The sequence below is a fragment of the Sturnus vulgaris genome, chromosome 2, assembly GCF_052056855.1.
Source record: "Sturnus vulgaris isolate bStuVul1 chromosome 2, bStuVul1.hap1, whole genome shotgun sequence".
Lineage (NCBI taxonomy): Eukaryota > Metazoa > Chordata > Aves > Passeriformes > Sturnidae > Sturnus > Sturnus vulgaris.
Window position 1 is genome coordinate 112,289,490 of NC_142244.1, and position 19,691 is coordinate 112,309,180.

General features: G+C 41.6%; 2 long non-coding RNA genes across 15 annotated transcripts in view; both read left to right on the top strand.

The window, feature by feature from the left end:
• The window catches only part of LOC148224971 (uncharacterized), a 104,691-nt gene that overhangs the window by 64,366 nt on the left and 20,634 nt on the right, over window positions 1-19,691 (top strand). For 2 of the 14 annotated variants that reach the window (XR_015801841.1, XR_015801844.1), the window contains exons 7-8: window positions 2,505-2,631; window positions 7,416-7,570. This is a non-coding gene — a long non-coding RNA (uncharacterized LOC148224971). The other 12 variants (XR_015801850.1, XR_015801851.1, XR_015801848.1 and 9 more) reach the window with 11 other exon arrangements.
• LOC148224972 (uncharacterized) lies at window positions 15,827-18,119 on the top strand. The gene is made up of 2 exons (XR_015802009.1): window positions 15,827-17,104; window positions 17,672-18,119. It is a non-coding gene; the product is annotated as an uncharacterized LOC148224972 (long non-coding RNA).

Here is a 19,691-nt window from a genome sequence, read left to right on the forward strand (position 1 = left end):
AGCCAAGCAGCAATCACTGTGACGAACTCAACTTCTCAAAATTTGCAGTGAGGAGGCAGGTGAGAAGATTACTGTGCTTGTCCTGGATGGTGGATTAAAACAGTTATAGTCACTGCTGAAAACAGTGATCTTTTTTGGGCTTCAGAAAATCTATTTCTTGCCAGTGTACTGGAAAACTGGAATGTAGACCTGGGAAAGATTAATTTAGAATAATAAAGTATATTTTGTCTTGGTATTTGCACACAGACGAGGCATCGATTGTCTGTGTGCCTTTTAGAGAGGCAACACTGTTGATATTTTTGAAGACAGAGGAATCTGTGAATTTAAACCTATGCAAAGGGATTATATTTAATAGAATTTTGCTGATCTCAAGCAAACACAGGAGCTTTTGCCACAGCTTTCAGAATCTACAGGGATTCTTGAGTCATCTGTGCACCCCTGAAGCTGCACCAGCAGATGCCAATGACTCTGTTTGTAACTCTGCTGTGACAAATGGGGTGAAACAGGCTCTGATTATCTTCTGCCATATGAAGGATATTTACTGCAGCTTGCACTGATAATGCTCTACCAAGCACAAGGTTGGAAATGGTGCTTACAACAGGTGAGCTGCTCTCACCTGTCCTAGCACTGAATGGCTGGATAAATGATGCCAGAGAAATTTGCAGTCAGGGAATGCCTGGGCTACTGCATCCACAACTACTGTGACTCTTAACAAATACAGGTGCACCCTTGGCTGCCAAGGCAAGGACTTTTTGTACCTTCATTATGAACTGGAGTGAAAAAAAAGTACAGAAGCTGCAAACTGGAGGATGCAACTGAAATACAAATTATCGAGAGGGAGATGGAGCTCAGAATAACTTCACTGAAGATGTAGAAGGAAGAAAAATAGAGTGGAAATTAAGTGAAATGTGTAGGGTTTTTTTTGTATATGTAAGCAATTATTTTTATGGGGTACTTATATCTTTTAAGAATTTCTTTTGAGCTATATATTTGGAAACTAAAAAAAATATTATGAAAGGAAGGGCTGCTGCCATTAGGTATATCCTCATCATGAGTAAGCCATCACTTAGAAAAGGTTTTATCTGGATGAAATCTACTAAGAAACTTGCCAGCAAAACACATATTTTTTATTTTTCACGACAAGCAGCGACAATGGCTTAAGTTTCTCACCTTACTTTACAACTAAATAGTGCATCCTTTCTGTCATCAAAAGCTGAGTTTGCTGGCCTCTGGGGGAGGCCTGAACACATGCTCTTAAGCCATTAGTTTTGGGTTTTTTTGGTGGGCTGTTTGAAGGTTTTGATATGTATTTTTGTTGTTGGGGTTGTGTTATTTGCCTTACTTTTGCTAGGCTGTTACACGACATTTTTGTTATAATTCATTGCAAATATGCCCACATTATATATAATTAGCATATGTGAAATAGATGCAGAGTTACTAAAAGTAACAGAAATGTCAACAGCAATTGTGCAAAAAAGACAGCTACTACTGATTTACACTTCTAAAGAATAACTGCATTTCCCAAATAATTAGCCAGATAAAATTGTGCTTGTACCTAGAAATATTTTTAAGTATAAATTTTATCTGTAGACCTTCCTGCTTCCAGCTGAAATAGTGCAACATGGAAGTTGATTAGAATTCTCTAACAGTGAACCTATGGATTGGATCCTGTTGTTACATTTTATTTTATTCAATAGTAAGATGATGAACAGTGCAGGTAATGCCAGGTGGAGCAATATTCCTTTATTTAATTTTGCAATTTAAAGTTAAGAACATTTTGGTTAATGGAAAGTGAAGATAGTGTTAAGGAGGTTATTATTTATTGGTGATTTATATGGCAATGGGATTGTATTGTAGAGCACTGAGTTAGAAAAACTGACATGTTAAGTTTCCTTAACTCTCAGGCACTGGAGAATTGCCCTTGGTTCTAGCTGAATAATGCATATGTGCTGATAAAAACAAGGTACAAACTGTGTCTAGATTCATTTAGAACTCCCAGGTGGGAAAATTTGAGGAGGTTTTCAATGAAGAGTCTATTATCCCTTGGTAACTGAGAACATTACATATGAAAACTACAGCATCAGAAATGAGAAATCTTAAATCCAGCCAGTGCTGGCTGACAATGCCATATTCAGCTTGCTGAGCTAATTATTGCCTTTAATTACCAGAAATCTTCTTGTAATGGTAGCCATTTCTCAGATGCTCTGGTGAGGTGTTTGCCTGAGAGTGATGAAAATGTAGCAAATCCCTATTAGTGATATGGTGATGTTTTATTACTAAAAAACAAGAAAAAAAACTCCTGCTTGCTGGTTGTGTTATTTTATAATTTCTAAGAGAACTCATCCAGTAGGCTGCAAATTCCCTGGGACAAAAACTTTATGTTTATATTTGTAATCTGCCACTCAGACCAATGGTACAATGTAGTCCATAAACAATAACAGAATGCCAGTTAATTTCAGATTATAGACTGCACAAGAAATTCAATCTGTAATTTTTCTTTCTAGGCACAGTGATCTGGGATTTTACGTGGTGATTATCATAAGAACAGCAAAAATTTTCATGTGATCTCATGTCAGCAGAATATCCACAGTCAAAACTAAATGCCTGACAGGACTTGCTGGATCTTTCAATGTAAGTAAATGCTGTTGTTTTATTCTGACAAACTTAGTCAACATATTAATCCAATAACTAAAAAACTATGCTTTTTCCTAAAACCTTATATAAAAGAATAAATGCTTATGAGGACACATCAATACCACATATTATCTAGCATGGAGGCAATGCTGTTTTATCAGAAATTAAAGGCATATTAGTGTGATAGTAATTTCATTTACTTCTAAAACCTATAAATATAAAGAATATTTATAGAAAGTCTGAAAGTCTGAAGATGAAGATGACTAGAGATGCTGAAGCTCAGAATGCCAGAACATCAGTGCTGAAAGATGAGCAACAGCCTCTTACAATTCAGGTGTGTCACATGAGGCTGCCTGCCAGAATGAAACCAGTGAAAAGTCATATTTTCAATACTGTTTTCTAATTTTTATTACTGTTTCAAATACTACTCTCATTAATTATGGCAACAGCTGTTGGCAGCACTGTACAATATGTGTCTGCACAATATGTGTTCTCTCACATTTTGTTCTGCAGAGAGTGGGGCTTGGATTTCTTTTTATTTAAAGCTAAAGAAAGGATTTTATAGGCTGTTCAATAACTGGAATCCTTAAAAATTCACCTTACAAGGCATGAGGAAGGCACACAGTTCAAATGCATCACACAACGCCAAGGGAAGTGTGGATTCCTTCTTCTCCTTTCTTCTCAGTGATACAGGAATGTTTTTCAACTAAGTGACAATCTCATGTATTTTATAGCTTGCTCAAACATTAGCCAAACATCTGCCTTACAGTAATACTGTGATGTGAACTGTAGTCAACTAAGGATTGTCCCTACGAGAAAAATTGATATATTTATTGAATAGGTGCAAGATCTAGATGGAAAACTCAGCCTGATCCTGTCTGTTTTCTACCTTCATTGTTCATTTTGTACATGTGTGTGTGTGTGTATATATATATATATATATATATGTATGTATGTATGTATGTGTATGCATGTATATAAGTACACTCTATGTACTCCCAGGCCAAAAGCTGAAATGTAACGACTGTAATGTAGGGATATGGACTCTGGGCAATATTAAAGAAAAATCCTGTGTGTCTGTGAAATCCAGATCCCCTTTTCCAGTGATATCTGGAGAATGCCAAGTGACTTAAAGGTAATATTTAGGCTTTGCTGGCCTGTGTGCCCTTGTCTGAGCATGATGCCATTTAAGCACCATTTTCACTCCTCCTTGCTGACCCTCCCTTGTCCCTTCTGTCTCCCTGTCACCCTCTGTCTGGCTGCCAACAAAAATGTCTAATGATCTGAAAAATGATGTGAGCTAGCTGTTTCCATCTGGATGTGCTCCGTGACGTGTCTCCAGTGTGAGCACACACAGCTGTGCTGCCATGGGCATAGCAGTGGGAATGATTTTGGGTGGGTGAAGTTGATCTGTCACCACCACCACGGTCTCAGCTCTTTTCCTCCTTAATCTCACTCCAGCAATTAACTCATTAGCTACTGGCATAATGTCTCCTGTCATTCTTGAGCAGCATTTGATATGCACAGTCTCTGCTGGGAGCTGGGAAGCAGAAGGAAAAGCAGGATCAGGCTGTTCCTTTCAGGGAAGGGCTGCCCTGTGCAGGGAGTCCCTCATGCTGCAGTGGCACAAAGATGCTGTGTGTCACTCTGCAAGCTTGGATGCTGCACTGGAGCTGCCCACTGAGCCCAGGCTGCATTTCAGCTCCCAGAAAGCCCAGCTGCAGCAGGAGCCCGGACTGATCTGTCAGAGTCACTGCTGAGTCTGAGGTGACCCAAGAAAACTTCAGAACCTGTTTGGGGACTCGCTGGCAGCTGAATGGCAGCCTTGAACATTCTGTTAGCATATAAATGATAGTCTTAGGTGAGCAAAATGATCAATTGGTGTCAAAGTGTCTTTCAGGATGTGTTCTCACTTCTTCCTGGTGAAAGCCAAGACTTGAAGGTGAAATTTGAGTCATGGAAGTGAGTGCCCAGAGAGTGCCCACAGGGACAGCTATTGACACAGGGACATAAAATGTATTTGTCCCACCCTCTCAGTTTTCTCCAAGTAAATGAAATTATAACCTGACCCTTTTATTCTGATAATCTTTGAAAAAGTATTAGGCTTGCCAAAAACCTCTGCTAATGCACTAAAGGAAAAGGAAGCAAGTCATAACACATGTTTTGGATCAAACAGTAACATTCTGTTGCACACATCTAAAACGCAGTGGAGGGAACACAGTGCGGCTTTGGAGTGTGCCTGGGGACATGAATCACATATTAGCTCAATATTTGCCCAAAGTGTATAAATCACCAGGATTCAGGCAGCTAAACTTTGTTTATAAGAGCTGCACAAGTAAATGTGCATACTGCAGCCTTGTTTGTCTTAGCTGTGCATTTTGAGGCTTTACCAATACACCAAGTAATATTTAGTGGGTTTTCCCCTTCTTTTTGAACAAGGAGATTGTGTAAATAACACAACAAAGAAAGAAATGCTCCATCTCAGAGACAGCAAAACTTTGGGAGCATAAACAAGTTTGACATTGTCATGGATCTGGGTTGGAAACATTGACAGTAATAGCCAACAGATATACTTCATGTAAGTTTAGCAAAAAAAAAAGGTGATTGGTGCCATGTAAAACTGGCTCAAGAAGAGTTTGGTCAGTCTAGTGTGGATCATGTGCAGTTGTGTCAGTCAGTTGACTACTGACTGAAAAGCAGAGTGTGGGGTGGGTCAGCAAGTTTTTGGCTTTGTGGTACTGGGAGAAGAAGATAAGGGTTTTTGTCACCTGTCTGATGGCCCTCTGGGAACTTGTGACCCTCTTGGGCACTTCAAACCAAACATAAGAAGGGGGAGTTTTCCCAGCCATCCTAATTTATCAATCCCACGTGGCAGGTGGGTGAAGGACAGAGGTTTTCTTCATGTCTTGTCTGAACAAATTAGTTCTCTGTGTTGGGTTTGGCAGCCCCGCAAGTGGCCAGGTGGCAGACCAAATCTCCAACCTGTTTTTTTACCCTAGTCCTACTGACTCCTGCCCAAGTGTCAAGACAGAAAAGGGCAGCAAGGGCATGAAGGAGAAATGATTGGAGTCACCAGAAAGCCTGGGAGATGTGAAGGTAACTGGAGATAACTGCAAGGCAAAATATTACAGGGACATGTACAGGAATGAGGGGACATGTGGTGACCTTCCAATGCTGGAAGCAGAGAGGTGTTGTTTGGGGTTAAAAAGGAAAGCTCTGGGACATTGAACTGCAGGAAATCAAGGTTCAGTAGTTCTGCTCCTCAGGGAACAACTTGTCTTCAGAGCTTGACAGTACTGCATTGTGGTTAAATGTGTCTGGAAGGATTGGTTTATTCCTATCATGATATATGGATCTCCTCCAGATACTTATCTCAGAGGTTGTGGAGGGGTTCAGTAAGGAATGGCAGGCTATAAATGGGGGAGGAGAAGGATGTCAAGCTTAACATCAGGGAGGAAGGAAAGCTAAAATAATAAATATTGATTTGGAATACGTCTCTTATTATCTCTGAGTGAACAGGAAAATGTTATAATAATGTGATATTTATGTGAACCATAAATTATCTACGTGGAGCTCTTTTGCATTGGTTTGACTAATCAAGGAACCATGCTGGGGAGGGGCTGGCCATGCTGCTCATTCAACAGCTTGAGTTCATTGTTGTGTTTCATTGCATTCCTGCAGGCTGTACATTTTTATTAGTTTATAGCCATTTGTGGGATGCATGTCCTGGACTCAAGGCAGTCACTTTTGCCAGGTGGTTTGAGTCAGTGAGAGACTTGTCCTGACTTTGGCAATCCTTCGATCTGTTCCCTGCTTTACAGCTGAGGAGAGCTGAGTAAATCATGGTGACAACAGACATTTGACTGAGTTAAAATCTTCCATGTGGATTTTGACCATACACTGAAAGGGAGTTGTAAAGCTAAACCAAGCACTGGCCATGCAAATGGAATGCTGCATTAACCCACTGGCAAGAGATGCTGTCAGAAGATGAGATGTAATTTTTGCATCTGAAATTTATTTGGACTTTAACCTGGAGTCTCCACTCTCCTGGACAGGCAGCTTGAGACTGCATTTCTTCACCTTCAGATTGAGGTGCTAAAGTTCCAGGATCCAGGGACTACATGTGCAGACAGTTCATTACTTCAGATTCATTTAAAAAATCCACGGAAATTTTTGCTTAGAAAGTGTTCTTCATATGGAGCAACGTGAAAGGGAAAGTAAGATTTATTGTTCAAAAAAAAAACCCCAAGGAAAAAAAAATAAAAACGTGGCAACCTGTGATTCATTATTACATAGATCAGATGGAGGAGATGTTAATGATGGTATGAATATCAAGTTTTCCCTGTGCCAAAGTCAAGGTGGAAAAGTCATCCAAAAAGCCAGTGCAGATATTCACCATGTGGTCGCATGTCCTTTTTTTTGTGGTCTGGTGAACTGATCAATATATGCAACAAAGGCATTGACATCTCATTAAGTCTGAAAGTACTGATAGAGTGTCAATGCCTTAGTTACATTGAATTACATATATTGAAGAGGATATATGAAGGTTGTTTGTGTCTCTTAGAGTGTTCTTTTGTGATACTTGCAGAAAGACATGGTGGGTTTAGGGTACATCTATGCTGGTATTTACTTATGTGTAAGCTTCTCAGTTACACTTTTGCCCAATTTTCATTTTTTGAAAAAGCTTTACTTAGATTCAAAAATTATAGTGCCATTCTGAGATGAGCCAGGCCTGCTTAAATCTGGGATATTTTCTGATTTTGGTAACCTCTGTTTTACAGACATTGAGCTACAGGCTGACTGAAGAATGCACCTTTACCTGTGCACATGTGACACAAAGGAGGATTTTCTTTTACATTTTCCACTCTAAATTTCTCCTCTTTGGCTTATTCAGCATAGCCTGTGAGGCTGAGACCATCTCTTGGCTGTGTACAAAGTATGTGGAAGCTGAGAAAGCACATTCAGTTCTACCTGAGTTCTCTGAACTGGGCAGGTACAGTCTTTGTGCAGGGGCTGTGTGTGACTCCTGCAGCCCCTTCCCAGGCAGAGTCTGGCAGCAGATCCATGGTCAGGCACCAACCCAAGCCATGAATCCTTCCCTCTCCCTCTGCTGCCACAGCAGAAATCAGCTATTGCTTTTGTCTGCACAGGAGGGTAACACAAAGATCAAAGCCTATTTACTGGTGCAAAATCAGATTGCATCATTAGCAATGAAAAAAGAAGATGCTTTGGTTTTAGACATTGTTTTAATATCTGTGATGTTCCATTTGTACAATTTCTTCTCTCAGTTTGTGAATCCTTGTATTTCTTTTATTCTGTGTACTGGTTTGTGGAATAGTGTGCAGATGTGTCTATATCATGGTGTAATTTACATGCACTGTGTTGCATGGGCTAAGAAATGTGTTCAAGGCTTTGAACTTGAAACATATTTGAAGGATCTGATTTTGCATGATGTGTGAAAGTCAAATGCCTGCAAAGTTCCGTGTCAGATGTCTAAAGATGAGTTCATGTGAAATCAGTGACCACTCAGAAATGTATTTCTTACCAGATCTCCTCAATTAGGAGGACACACTGTAAGAGACAAATTATGGGGTTTGTTTAAGTTATTTTCTTTATTAGAGCATTGTTGCTCTGAGTATTTGGGAAGGTTTTTTTTTCTACTGATGCTCTTTGGTATTGGGACTCCAATGCAAATAACCAACATCTGCCACCATCAGGGTTTCTCTCTGAACATTGTTCTGTCTGACACTACACAGTTTTTCAAAAGGAATTCTTGTAAACCTTTGAAACACCGAAGTCTGATTGCTTTGAAATTTTAACGGTGTCAAATATTTCTTCGAAACTGGGGACAGCAAAATGAAAGCTGAACAGGCACCCCTGCCCACACAAACACTTTTTTTTTTTGCATTTTCAAATGTTTCTGCTGCTGGTTGCTGTTGGAACTTTGAAAAGTATTTCTAGTGCTTGAAGTGTGAGCAAGGACTCTTCCATTTTTATTTTTCAAAGATGAGGAAATTTCAAAATTATTGAAGGCAATAAAAAGGAAAATGAAAAGCAAAACCAGAACAATTTTGATGTTATCGATTTTACAGTGTCAGTGTGAAAAGGAAACAGGAAAAAAGGAGAAAGTCTCTCTCTGTGCATGTATCTTGAATTTGTCAGGTTTCACATTTGAAGTGTGGTGGGTTTTTTCTTTTTTTTTTTTTTTTTAATGAAAGAGCCTAATTTAAAATAATAGCAATTTTTCTTTGAAATACAAATGTTAATTTTCAAATAGTTCTAAGAATAAGTCTGTGTTGTTTTTAGGAATAAAGAATCCCTTCTAGATATCCAGTGAAATGGCTTTTGATGTCTAAAGAATTCTACACTTGGACAGTTAGGTTAGAAATAACTAATAATATGTTCAATCATTATATGTCTTTGATTCCAACAATCCTCCTTCCTTGAATTATGAGAAAAATTTAATTAAACCTCTTGATGGTAAGAAGTATCTTGTGCCTCTTTCTCTAAGCTGTCTTCTGCAAATATGAATAAAGACTATTAATGTTGAACACATTAAATTTCAGGGAAGTTTCTTGCAATATGTAAAAGTAATCATGAGCAAATGTGTTTGCAGACTGGGATTGTATTCTCACCCAAATACATAATGCAGTTTCCAGGTGGTAGCTATCTGATATTATGTCTATTTTTGTTTTAACACAATGAATACTCAGCAGCAGAGTAATACTGCTCACTGCCTTTTCCTTCTAATATTGTTCATGGCAGAAATCCAATTTATACAGTGCAAATAATCATTATTTCCAATAGGTTGAGGATCTTTCCTGGCAAAAGCATAACCAATGCCTTCTACTCCTACTTGTCTAATTCATGGTATTTCAGTGATGTGAGTTAGCATATAAAATCCATTGCCCATAGAAGGATTGTGGGAGGGAGGAAAAAAAAAAAGAAAAAAGAAAACAAGGAGTATTCCTAGTGCTGCCAGGCATAGGGAATTAAAGCAAATAGCAAAGCAGGTGGAAAAAATACAACAAGGAAGTTTAATACCCTGAAGAATTACAGAGACCTTGTGGCCCTGGGGATGGCTCAGTGCCCTCACATCACACAGGGAACTTGGCTGTTTCTAGGCAGTGTTTTTACCAGGGGCTTGCCACAGTCCCCAAGCCCTTTCCTGGATTGCTTTGGATGCACAAAGAAGGGACTTGAGCAGCAATCCCCCTGTCACCTGGAAGGCTGTGGGGACTCAGTGCCAAGCACAGCTCCCCAGTTGCCTTTTGCAAGAAGCCTCCAGCAGGATGCTAAAGCAGGAGCGTGTTTTCATCGCCGGCTCTGCGAATGGGAGTGACTCATGTGCCATCTGTTTCGTCCCTCCACCCCATCATATGGGCTCCCTGTTTGTGCTGGATAATGCATTTGCCATCTATTAAAGGGAGAGGAAACTTTGGAACAGCCAAAACAAACACGCCTGAGAAAGGCTGAAGTTTTTTGAAAGGGTCTGGTTGGAAAGCCACTGCCACTTTCACTTTGCACTGAAACATGTCCAGAACAGGGACAGGCCAGGTGACAGCCCACAGAAATCTGAGAGCGAGCCAGGGATTCTTCAGTGTGGAGCACAGAGGGGACAAGACATGAAAAGTGACAATTGGCAGGTTCAGAAAGGCTGGGGAGATATTCAGCACCTCTCTGAGTGGTGGGACTTGCTGCAGGATGCTGAAATCTTATCTGGTGCTTGAAAGGTGCTTGAATAAATGAATGGAAAAAAATGGATGGAAAAAAATTTCCATCAAGAGCACTAAAACACAATGACAGCACCTCCGGCTCATTCTGCAGTGTAAACTCTGCGTGTTGCTGGCACTAAAACTGGGACTCTGAAATCACTAAGCCCTGTAACAGACTCAGACTCGAGATACTGATGCCAGAATAAACTGGAGAACTGGATTACTGGTGCCTTGGCCATTCATAGGCTGAAATGTTACCAGACTTTTGGCCTCTGAGGTTGCAGTGTTCAGTTAAAGAGACCACCAAGGTGGCAATAGCCCAATCTGAAGAGAAGGATTCTGCTGAGGAGTAACCAGACCATGGCACACTCCACCCATTTCCTAAAGCACTGTCTAATACCACCATAACATGCTGCTGACAGTGCTTGCTAACAGGACATTCATAGATGGCATCATTGGAGGAAAATCAGTGAAATCTGGGATCTCCTTAAGCATTACATCATGGCAGTAAGCAAAAAGCATAAGCAGGGCCAAGGAATGACTTATAGCCCAAAGATCAGCCTTTCCTCAACAAACACCATCTCTCCCTTGATGCCTTTCTCTTGTATGCTCATACACCATCCCTCCCAGGTTTAAAGATGTTATATTGATAGAGAAATGCAGGACAGAAGTGCTGTAGAAGTGTGTTAAAAATACATCTTGGTTTTCCTGTTGTTCCAGGTCCTCCTCGGTGGGCAGCCTGACCCCATCACACCTGATACCCCACAAAGAGCTCACAGGTTTGGTGACACAGTTTCATCCTCCCAGCTCAAGCCTGGACATGAGCCAGGATGTGTCACAGCCTTGCCCTAACTGGTTTGTGTTTCTCCCTAATGAGTGAAAATGTTACCTAGCTAAATGAGTATGAGGAACAAACTGTACCTACCACCAGAAAAGCTCCCTCGAAAACAGTTTCCAAACATATGCATGAGGTAATGAGCCTGTTTCCCTGCCTGTGTGTCACAGCACTCTGTGCTATTCTGGTTGTGTTTCTCAAGCTGGCATTGCTTTTTTAATGCTCTCTCTCCTGGTCTGCTCTGAGTCAGTCTCTGCACAATCTCAGGCTGCTTTTGTGAGGAGTCCTCTGCCATACCCAGCGTGCTGCTGGATGATGGACCCTGCTCTGCAGCTCTCCTGCTCCTCAGCTCTTACCTCTCTTATCTCTAGCTCTGGCTTTTTTCGGTGTGATGTGAGAGTGTTGGCAGAGAGGAAAGGCACAGGAACCATCCCAGTGGTTCTCCCTCCTCTCCCTTGCCAGGAACAGCAGCAGCAAACCCACAGGGGTGGAATTCAGCACAAGTGCATTCAGAAAATAGGGGTGAGGTGTTCAGAAGGCTCAGCCTTTTGCTTATGAAATCTCTGAGAGCTTCTTGTGCATTATGTCAGCTTTCTCAACAGTTTGCAAGTCGTCTATTCCCCCCTCTGGAAATATTTGTCACAGTAGATTATTTTACCTTGTGCTGCTGTATATAAAATGTAGAATGTTAATACTTTATTTGGCTAAACATGTGTAATTTGGGAAGACAGGTGAAGTGATGGATTAATCATCAGGCTTTTAACTCTAAGTCTTGTTAGCTGCAGTTTTAAATGTTGTTTATTTGAAATTACAGTGTGGGTATGATGTCTAAGTGAAAGCTCTTTACATATATAAAATAAAGCTGCTTTTGCTCTTGGTAATAAATGAGAGGATTTATTTAAAATTTGCCATTTTCCATCATACCTGAATGTTCAGATAGACTTATCACAAATAACTCAGTAGCAAAGCTACAGCTACTAAAGTGGCAATAACATTTTCCTTCTTCTTTCTATGAATATCTCTAAGCCTTGACCTACAGGACCTTTCCTACTTATTGTGGGAAGGTAATTTTACAGACAAAAAATTACAGGCATCTGGATAAGTGGCTATGAGTGGAATCCAATTCTGCTGCTCTCATTGAGTAGGGAAATTGCCCTTTATACAACTCACAGCTGTCCCAAGTCACCTTCCTCACTATCTATAGGTTTTTTTCTCAAGACATCCCAACTTCAAAAGAAATCCTTCTTAGGAAAGCACACAGTATTGTCTGGGAAGATAGGGGTACTCCTGCTTTGAATTTGTGCAGTGCAAGAGAGAGGTGAATATTAGTTTTGTCAGAATTGCAATTGAAGCAAAAGAATGGAAAAACGTTCATCTGATGCTGAGCCAAGAATGGTATTTTAAAGGATTCTTTATTGAAACTCAAATGCTTTATTTAAACTAAAAAGAGATTTTTCATTTTGGGACTATTTAATCCTTTTAACCTTTTTCTGCTTTATATTTTATTTAGATAAATAGTGCTCTTGGAGAGAAATTGTTTGCTTTGTTGTCAGATAGAACATGTTGGTATTTCTGAGAAGAAAGATTGATTAAGCAGCATCCAAACACTGTGTTTTGGTGTAATATTCCCATCTCTGTTTCACAACGAACTTTTTAGTTCTCAGGGATGTTTTGCCCATTTGAGGCATGGGCTGGCTGCAGTCAGTTAAAGAAATGAGCAGAAAATCCTTCCTAAAAGAGAGACAAAAGAGTATTTTGAGAAGCAGATTCTTCTTCCTTGACCAGTGCTGGAGGGAAGCAGTTGATCATCTTTAGTGATGCTGGATGATGCTTGTCTACATTCTAATCCCAGGAACTGGTATTTCTTATCTTCAGATCTGAGGAGAGACACAAAAGACCTGTGTTGCTAATTGGTACAGCAGCTGGCATATAGTAAGTTGTTGCCACAGACACACACTTTGCATTTAAGGGTTCTAACGTTTCAATTTCATTTGCCTGCCCTGTCTACAGGTGAAAGCTGTGATGTCTGTGTTCAAGCCCAGCCTGTTCCCAACGCTGGAGATAAACCTTGGCTGCCAGAGTATATTTTCCCATCCTTGGGAAATGTAATTACCCTGAACGAGAAGGGCAAGTGTGAGGAAGTCATGCTGAGCCACACGGTGGCCAGGGGCCATAGTGCTGGAGCAGCCTTGCCACCACTAGCAGTGCACAGCGTGGCTTTGTGCTTCCACCCCAGCTGATGTCCACCTTAGCATGATTTTAACAGGAGAAACTGTGGAAAATAACATTTTGAAGGGTGGAACAGGAGATGAGGACTTGCCAGCATTTATCATCTGACAATAAGTAAACAGGCTGGCAGCAACATCTAAGATTATCTCCTCTCTGCTTGGGACTGTGTTATGCTTCAGTTGAGCTTAGGATGGAAAAGAAGGACTTGTGCTTATTTTTATCCTCAGCTTTCACATTCACAGTTGTCTGTGTTCCAAGACACTGTGGTGCTTATGGCTGGTCCAGACTGGAAGGTGTTGGGGTCCAACAGAGGACTTTAGGGGAGTCACACTGCTGTGAGGCCACAGGGACACCGTGCCACAAGGTGAGATCATCACCTCCAAGGCAGCTCAGACACACCCTTTTTCCAGAACATGTGCTTAGATCCTGTCATCGTTTGCCTTCCTGGCAGGAATTTCTTCTAAACTGCCTGTTATCTGCTTTCCTCCTTTTAAATCACTGCTCATAGCTGGGTCTGTATGGTTTGTATTTTTACAGCTTTCCCACACTGAATATCCACCATTTTACTTTAATTATTGGAACACAATAAGAAAAAGAATTGGGAGACAAGAAATCAGCTATGAAATTATGTACTCATAGTATTGGTTTCCTGTATTTACTGACCAGTTTTTCACTTCCCCAGATAAAAGTATTTTATCCTACTCATTCCTCTTTGGTTTTTTGCATCAGAATGAATCCTTCCTTCCTTCCTTCCTTCCTTCCTTCCTTCCTTCCTTCCTTCCTTCCTTCCTTCCTTCCTTCCTTCCTTCCTTCCTTCCTTCCTTCCTTCCTTCCTTCCTTCCTTCCTTCCTTCCTTCCTTCCTTCCTTCCTTCCTTCCTTCCTTCCTTCCTTCCTTCCTTCCTTCCTTCCTTCCTTCCTTCCTTCCTTCCTTCCTTCCTTCCTTCCTTCCTTCCTTCCTTCCTTCCTTCCTTCCTTCCTCCCTTCCTCCCTTCCTCCCTCCCTCCCTCCCTCCCTCCCTCCCTCCCCATTGCCTTGACTCTAGGAGCCTTAATTAAGCAATGAACAGACCTCTGCTTTAGCACACACAGTCTTTTACCCATGTTAAATGAGAGTTTCCTGCATCCAGTGTCATCACAATTCTGAAATTCCACATGGAGCACTTTTCACTGAGCTGCATTCAATTATTTATTCAGGCTCTGGTTCTGTCCCCACTGAATGCAAGAGCACTGACTTCAACACAAGGAGTAGCAGGCATATAGCTGGAAAGGGAAAAAAATGTGAATTAAAAGTCATTTAATCTAATTTAATCACATTTCCTCTCCTCCTTGACCAAAAGATTTAGAAAACAAACAAACTCTCTGAAAAGGAAAACTATTAAGTAAGTTTCAAAGTCAAGTTCATGCCAGCTAATATTATCTATTTCAGGACTTCCTGCCCTGCTTATCTCCTTTTAATTAACCTATTTCTGACCTGGAGCATGTGTTTGCCTGGCAGACACAGTCCCATTCCTGCAATTGCTCTTGGCTCAATAAAAGAGTCTGTAGTAGTGTTTGTGATCAACACTGCTGCTATGTATTTCCTGTAGCAGAGCTAAGGGCAGCACAAGAGGGAGGCTGGGAAGCAGATGTGAAACAGCAATATTGCAGAGGGAAGACAAGGTTTTTTACTCGAAATGCTGCACATTTAAGTGGTTGATAAAACAACGTGGTCGATCTGCTCTGTCTCCCTTTTTCTACAGCTCAGATGTCTGGACACAATCCTGGAGCCAAGGGGAGCACAATCAGCAGAATTTCTATTCATTCTTATCTTCTAAAGTGCAGCTTTAACATCCTCCCGTGCACAGTGACAAACAGGCCATTGAGGGTGATAATAAACTTGCTTCCCAAATGGAATCCATCCCTTTATTTAAAATCTGAAAATAAACCTGATAAAATTCTCAGACTCCAGATAACACCTAGAGGTCTCAAATGTGTGTCATGCAGAAGGCAACGGCCCTGGAAATATGTAGTTTTAAGTGCCAAAGATTCTATCTTATGATTTTAGCAGCAATTTGATGCAGCCCTGGACAGCACAAAGAAAGACGTTAATCCACTTACTCAACAAATCCTATCCTCCAAAAAGTACAGGGGCTCAGACTCGGGAGAAACTGAGCTTGAACAGCTCCTCTTCCAGTGTAGGGAGGGAGGGAAGGAGGGAAGGAAGGAGGGAAGGAAGGAGGGAAGGAAGGAAGGAAGGAAGGAAGGAAGGAAGGAAGGAAGGAAGGAAGGAAGGAAGGAAGGAAGGAAGGAAGGAAGGAAGGAAGGAAGGAAGGAAGGAAGGAAGGAAGGAAGGAAGGAAGGAAGGAAGGAAGGAAGGAAGGAAGGAAGGAAGGAAGGAAGGAAGGAAGGAAGGAAGGAAGGAAGGAAGGAAGGAAGGAAGGAAGGAAGGAAACCTGTGGCAGCTCAAAGCCTTTTTCTGAAGGACAGGAGGCAGCATCAAATCTCTCCCAAGTCCTGTCACTTTTTTCGTGGGGAGGATTTATTTGTGTAAATCTACAGCCAGAGCTGCCTCATGATTTATGCAGGCACTCACATACAAGTGTCAGATCTGGTTTACCCTGTGCACACTTGAACTCACTTGTTACAGTGAAAACAAGTCCTTTTCATCTCTCTCATTGTGCAGAGAGAACATTTTTGCTCTTTTCCAAGGGGGAAGTGCCCTTTAGTGACACAGATAACTGCTTGGAGGTGTGCACGGCCTATGGAGGTGGCTCAAAAATCATTACAGAAAGCCATTAATGAAAGTATTTTTCAAAGTGTTCTTCCACGGGGATGCAAACCACCAAGAAAGAGGTGCACCTGCACCAGGGCATCAGGACATGAACCCACAGCCTTGTCAGACCTGACAGAGACTTGTCAGGATGTAGCCATCCTGACTGGGATGTCAATACTTTCTGAATTGCATAGGCTGAGTTAGTTCCCCCCGAGACATTGCCTGGCTGGCAAATTCCATGTTTTCTGCATCATAGATATCTCAGAGCTGAGGTTTAGACTGGGAAGCTGTAATTCCTTCAGTCACACACAAATGAGGAAAAGAATTTATTTTCTCTAGAAGTCAGATCCTCCATGAAATGAACTTCCCAGGGCTTTTTGGCAGCAAGAGGTGTGTTTTTCTCTGAGTTGCATTCTTCACATATTGATTGTGCTTCCCATGAAATTACAAATACATTTAACATGCAATTGGCCAAATTCCCGTATCAATTTTCTGATTTTCACCTTTGGAGAAGGATCTTACAATGCTTAGTGATTGGGCAATAAAATGATAGAAGAAATTCAATGTCAATAGATGCAAAGTGATGCACATGGGGGAAAAAAACACTCCAGGATGACACAGAATGGCAGTTTCTAAATTAGCTTCTGATGTTCAGGAAAGAGATTTGGGAGTCATTACTGACAGGTCCCTGTGAAAATCAGTTCATTGCTCAGTGGCGGTCAAAAAGATTGTTAGGAGTTGTTAGGGAAAGAATAGAGAACAAACAGAAAAAATTAGTTATGCTACCACATAAATTCATGATATATCTTTGTCCTGAATATTATGCAGTGAACTCATCACCACAGCTTGGAATGGAGAGCTGAAAGTGGCTCAGAAAAATGAAGAAGCAGGCTCAATGAATGGAATGACTTTTGTGTGAGGAAAAACAAAATATACCAGGTATTTTCAGCTTGGGGAAGAGATGAAGCCTGATAACGTCATGTATGGTAATGGGTAGTGGAGGAAAGAGATTAATTATCATTCCTGACAATATAAGAATAAGGGCTGATGAAATCAGCTGAGCTTTTAAAAATGGAACACTTCACCACCCAGCATGTGGTGAAGTTGTGCAAATTATGGCCACGGGATATTATGGAGACCAAAATAAGAAATGGGTTCGAAAGCTGGTGGGGCAATTTGGCAGAGGATAGGGCCATCAGTTCCTGCTCAAAATCGTGTCCAAGATGAAAGCCCAGAAGTTCCTGTGTCACCAGAAGCTGTGAGAGAGGGGAGGTCCCTCAGTGCCTGCTTTACTTTTAGTGTGCTTCACCTGAGCATTCCTTTCTGACCACACTTGGGGCATGGAGCCAGGTGAAATTTTGCTCTTTGCTGTGACAACTGTGCTCATCTGTTATGCTTTTAAAATTTATGACTGACGTATTTATTTTTATTTTTATGCTTTTCCACATCTTCCATCACTGACTCAAGTGGGAGACCTAAATGTATCCGTGTGTTTGTCCCTCACAGCTCTTCCAAATGTCACAGAAGCAGCCCACTCCCCATTCACAATGGGATTGTTGACCCAGGAAGAGTCTGCTGGGATGGGAAAGGTCCTGAGGGACTGACAGCCACCTTCCTCCTCCTCCTCACACTCTGTGTGGTGCCCTGGAGAAAGGGCCATGCAGACCTTGCCATGCCAGCACTTCTCCTGCCAGCCCTCCCAGGGCTTGCTGCCCCTGGGCTGCATCCAGTTCTTATGAGTAAGGCACAGAGAGAGAGGAAAATAAAACCCCTCAGTGCAGCAGAGCCCTCAAGTCCTTAGTCAACACTGAAGTGAAGCCTACGTGGTTTGGTCAAAATCCAGCAGCACATCTGTGGAAGAGGTGGAAGCTGGATCAAACAATTTCTGGCTCGGATAGTAACCTGTAATTAGACTTGTCAGACTGTAAGACACCTAATATATCCTTCTGCAATATTTTTTTCTCTTGGTGTAACTTTTTCTTGTATCCAGTGTGCTGTAATTCTGGTTTTTCTCTTTATAGCAGTTAGTTTCTCGGCACAGTCCCTGACCACAAATACTTTTGAGTGGAACATCTGCTTCTAATGTGTGCTCTAGAAATGTTACTTTCTGCAATATTCCATTTGTCTCCCAAACTATATTTTTCCTCTTGTGTTTGCCCAGAGAATCTTGTAAGCTGATCAATATCTGAAGCAGCAAAGGATCCATTTGAGAACAAAGGCTCCAAAAGCCACATAAACAATTTCCCAGAACTCGAGGCAGATGATGAGAGGTAGTTTGCAGAGCAGCCATGCACATGGGAGCTCTGCAGGGCTGCCTTCCTCATCTTTCTCCATGCTACCCTTCCCCACTGCTCCTACCAGTTACCACAACTGCAGGAGCAATCCCAGCTTGTTTCCATGCTGGTGATCCCATATAACTTTTTGGTTTTCAGTTGTCCTTCACTTCTAGCCAAACCCTTTCAAATGTTCAGAGGAGGAAATACTGCTATTGCCTGGTTCCTTCTGTTGTTTCTCACTGTCATTACAGCTGCCTTTTCAGCTGCATTATGTGAGTAAACAAACCTTCACCTACATAGAGGGGGAGCACTGCCCTGCATAAAACAGGCTGTGGAGTCAGTAAAGCAGAAGTACAAGAAGAAGCAGGAATTTTTAATATACTTTCAGGCATGGGGAACATGAAAAGGCTGCTGAACTCCAGAGAAAACTCCAGTGCTCTTCTGCTATGTTTGCAATACAGATGATGTAAATAATATATAACTCCTGGAAGGAGTGTAGGAATATATAAAGTTTTATGTAGGGGAGCACTGCACGCATGTGGGAGATTCAGATGTGTCTGCAAATCACAGGCTGGATGCCAAGCACTGCATGCCCACTGTAAACGAGGCTTGGGGACTGAATTACTTAAGTAATTAAAGTGGATTGTGACTCACATGCTGAAAGGGTAAACTGTGCACTGCCACAATCCACCAAGTTATTTAATTTTGGAAAACCAAAGCTCCTCAGTGACGGGGAGGAGGATTTATTATTACATTATTTTATCTCTGCAAGCCAAACTGCAGGCAAACACAATCACGGTTTTTAAGAGTTTGCCTGGGCGGGGTTGTGTTGCTGGCCAGCCACCTCATCATTAACATAAGGCATAGAGACATAGAGCATGATTCAAACATGTCAAAAAATGCAGCTTAACCATTTAAAATCCTTTAGGGCTTTTGCTGTAGGTGAACAAAGCTAAGCGTGCTTTGAGAAGCCTGCTGCCCAGATGTGCTGCAGCTGTGCAAGGTGGAGCTTCCTCTGCTGAGGTGCTCCCACCCAAGCCAGGGTGGGCACAGAAGCACTGGATGGGGGAGCTGGGGGTTTCAGCCTTTGAGGAGCCGAGGCTGGAACCCCACTCAGCTCCCAAGAGCCTGACTCATCGACTTCTGTGGCCTGGAAATATATTAGTTTGCTTTCTGGAACTGCAGGCTTGCTTTTCCAACTCTGTTTTGGGGCACACGTGGGATTCAGCTGTTCTACCTCTTTGCACAGC